This window comes from Sinocyclocheilus grahami, unplaced genomic scaffold (assembly GCF_001515645.1).
Source record: "Sinocyclocheilus grahami isolate Dianchi unplaced genomic scaffold, SAMN03320097.WGS_v1.1 scaffold20.1, whole genome shotgun sequence".
Lineage (NCBI taxonomy): Eukaryota > Metazoa > Chordata > Actinopteri > Cypriniformes > Cyprinidae > Sinocyclocheilus > Sinocyclocheilus grahami.
Genome location: NW_015505199.1, coordinates 136,677 through 141,163, shown reverse-complemented (window position 1 = coordinate 141,163; position 4,487 = coordinate 136,677).

Below are 4,487 nucleotides of genomic sequence, written 5' to 3'. Positions count from 1 at the left end.
AATGGCTGAATGGCTGCAATATAACAAAGAGTGAAAAATTTAAGGGGGTCTGAATACTTTCCGTACCCACTGTATATATATATATATATATATATATATATATATTAATATGGGGGGGGGGCGGCTATATGCATGTTTAATAGGTCAGGGTTAAATTGCAACATTTTTATGCAATATGTTACAGGTATAGTTACAGGCTCTTGAAGACCCCGGCTGTACAATAACCACTAATGACACAGATAGGTTCAAACTAAATGAGCTGACATACTGAGATGTTTTGAAGCTGTTTGACTAGCTATGAGGTTATAAGTGTGGATACTAGAACTGATTAAATAAGTGGGTCTCACAGAGTGGAATATTCCACCTGCAAAAGATACTTTAAAAAAAAAATTGTAAATGTTGCAGACTTTGCGCCAGAACTTTATGAATGGGCATATCTATGCCTCCATTAGCCAAAAAGCTTTTGCCATCAGGTCTTTAAACTCTCTGTGACCCCCATTCACATGAGCGGCTGTGAAGTGTTTCACACTGTAGTGTGATCAAATCCTTGTGACGTGAATAAACATCTATAATCGCAACCTTTCAGTTTGGCATAAACAGAGAAGCCCAGCGCCAGATGCAACAAATTTAGGGTTGAGGCTCACAAATGCAAACATCTGGTCTTTTACCATACATATGAAACCAGCCATTTTCTATGTAAGCAACCCCAATGACCATAAGGAAACACTTGGGCTGTAACTTAAGAGTAGAGTCAGTGTCCCCAAATAACAACGGTTTGACCCGCAAGTTAATTAAAAAAAACTAGTATTTAGTGGATCGTACATTTCCACTTATCAAAAAAGTCTGTAGTATCATATTTATATTTTTTACGCAATGATTCTTCACCGTCTGTCCCCAGATCTAATAATACATATATTCTGCTTATCACTTTTGATATCATAATCATACATGAAATTAAAACCGTAATCCCATTCTGCCTCACAAAAATCGGAACGAAAAAAAACCGTTGTGCAAGGATTCTGTTCAGCTGGCGCTGGGAGTTTCCCAAATACAATTACTCTGTTTACATGCAGTAGTACAAGATGGAAATTGCTTTTGAAAGTGTTTTCCAAGGACACAGTTTTGTAAGAGTCATATGCACAAAATTATTTAGATGAAACTGAGTACCACTCCATGCATTGGCAAGTAAGAAGGGCCGTTTTCAGCCGACCTTTAGCAAATGCTCACTTAATCCAGCTGAAGAGAGAGGCTTCTATGACAGCCCTCATTGTCAGAAGCCACAAAGGCTGAGCACCCTCCTTAACTCTGAAGTGCAAGACTTCTTTGAGCGCAAGGCATATAAACAAACGTGTCCAAAAGACTCTATAATCTTCCATAATATTTGACATTCCCTCCACCACCTACTGTATACCAACTATAGGCCTTTAAACAGAACGAATATGAATCATCATTGTACCACACACCGATGGTGGTCAACTGTCTTTCATTATGCATCATTTTGGTGATGCCGATTCAAATGCACTTTAAAATTGGCCCCGCTCTCCACAAAGTTGGTTTATTATTTAGTAGACAGACGCTAGACTCTCTCAGGCCAGATGTGTGTAGCAGATATCTAAATCATTAGGGCTCTCTTTCTGCCATGTGCCACCCCTTGGTTCTCTGCCCTCTGAACCCTGAAGGTCAAGCGGCTGTGAGCTCTGTGACCCCCAGCATTTCCTTCCAATATTAACAGGCTTGTTATGTCGTCAAACGGGCCTGATATAGACCATGGCCTAATTTGGAAAAAGCCCAATCAGTGCGAACAGTTCCAGAGTTCAGTGCTTCGGCCTCAGAATGGCCGAGGCTTTCAAGTGTCCAATTGAGAGGCATAATGATAACACAGAGAGGAAGTGTGGGGCATTTTGGGGAGAAATTATGTGGTCATATGCCCGCCGGCTGTAATGCCTCAGTTAAATTCAGCTAAGTTGCACTTTTAGGCTATGGGAGAATGAATCGAGTTCGTTTATGTTACAGAAATGAATGTGGCACAGTCGTATTAAAGCTTTTCCAGCCTGATGTGAGGCAGACCACTACAACTGACAGGGATTATTCTTCGCTCAATTTTGGTCAGTTTAAAGTGGAGCGTTTAAAAAGGAGCATTTCAGCCACAAGTATGCGGCATATCTAAATAATTATCAGAGCACTGACAGGCGTTCTGTTTCAGATGAGTTTTGAAGTTCTTAGAAGGAGACAGGCATCTGTTTTGGAAGTATTTGATTCTGTCTGAGAGATCTGATATTTATTTATCAGTGGTATTTCACTTCAATTACATAAATGCTGGATGACAACAACAACAAAAAAGCCTCAAAAGTTATTAATATAAAATAGAAACAACCAAGGTCTTTGTGTGCTTTCAGTTGCATATCTGATTCTGCAGCTAATAGTGAACCCTTGCCCAGGTCAGATCTCATTTAACACCAAAAGGGTGTATGGCAAAAATCACCCATGTCACATTCTCCACCTTGGAACACGCAGCAGACGCAAGGTGCTCATTCTCCAACCTTTCTTGCCTGACCTTTGGCTTTCTGGAGTGTAAATAATTGTTGAGTCTTTTCTTTAAACAAAATTGGAGAGCTTGCGGAAACGGTGGCTGGTTTAGCCTCTTGCGTCTGGCTCGGGTGCTTTCACATCGTCACACAAAGCCAACATTATCACACCTCTCGTTCTTTACAGATTGGGTTCAGGATAAATATGCAATGGAGTCAATAGAGACTTAAAACGAATTTGAACTTTTTGAGTTGACAGATTTAAGAGAACATTTCTACTTGATGTTTAAGAAGTCATCATCATTTTTATTTAAATATGTATGTGCAGAAATAAATGAATAAATAAAACTACACAAACACTGAAGGTGCTTTTTAAAGGGCTGATTCTGTGGTGAGAATCAATCTTTAACATGTCTTCAGTCCAATGTAATGTGATTCAGCCATAATTACAAAGAAACAATACACTTAAAATATACGCTTGTTAAAACAAGCTGATATTGGGATATGGCATCTAAATTTGAATAAAATGAAAGTAAAATTATATATATATATGGATTATATATCAAATCAAATATAATATCAAATTATTATTTGATTTGTGATCATGTTTATGGGTGTTAAATGTCTGGTTTCATTTGAATAAGAAGGTTATCTTGTTTAATATGATGTATAATATCTCTTACCATAACAAGAGTTTATTAGAATATGTTTTATGTATTCTGTATTTGTTTCCAGCTGCATTTGATGAATTAAAATGTGCCCTGTATGCCTATTCTGAATTAAAACGTTAAAAATAAAACGGTAGTTGTGGTAACTCTGGTAAACTGGACAAAAATCCATTCTGTTTTGCAGGGTAAATATCATTTCAACACTTACCCCGCATCATCAGTGGCAGGCTGCACTTGACTCGGCTCATCCCGCCCACACGCGCTCTATCTGCCGCTTTAATCAGGAAAACAGCCGCGGGTGTTTGTGCAGCAGAAATGGACCGTGACTTCTGATGGCGGGAAGATGGATACGGGCGCATCGTCACCAATTGATGCTATCGCGCCCAGCGTGAAGGGCTGAGCCGCTAATTACCGTCTGCGGTGATCAAACCCTGGATGACAACAACACCTGCGGGAACACCGCGGATCATCTGCCCTCTAGTGCCCAGTAAACATGCTGCTGTTACCGCAATTCTGTGGCGGCCAATACGCGCTCACAAACTGCGCTCTGAGCAATACAGGCGACCCCGGGGCTAGTTGTCACTTTTTTTTCTCCTGTAAATTTTTCCCATTCCCAAGGTAGGTTTATTTTTTTTAGTAGTTTGTATAGACACATTCTTTAGAGTCTTGCCTGCAAAAAAAACTATTCAACGTTTCCACCATCGGAAAAATTATGATTTCTTCATTAAAGGGACACTGTAGGCTACTATAGAATTTGCTTTTAAAATACTGAACTTTTCAGCAAATCTTTATGAAACAGCAAAAATGTATAAGGTAACACGAAAAAAATGTTTTATGTTTTGGTCAACATAAGTGATAACTTGTATTATAAAATTATACCTTATCTTAACTTATAAAGACATTTAGGCTACATTTATAGAATCCTGAGAGTTTAAACTTTTTGTAAAAATATGCATTAAATAAATACTTGATATATTTGATTAACTATAGTATTTAATCAATTATGTATCCTGATGAATGGTTTTTTTTTTATTAGTATTTATTGTTTCCAATGTGCTACTGAAATTAGACTTTTATGTCTAACTCAAAATATATATATATTTTAAAAAAAAGTAAATATTTGGGAAATGCTTGCAAAATGAGATCCATCGCATTGGATTACTGGGATTAAATAAAATCCAAACAGAATGCAGAATTGGGAGTCTTGAAAGTCTGTGTTTGCAGTAATTCACAGTAATTACACTCCATCATTTCATTTGTTAAACTCATGGAGTCCTTAGGAAATGCCATCTGC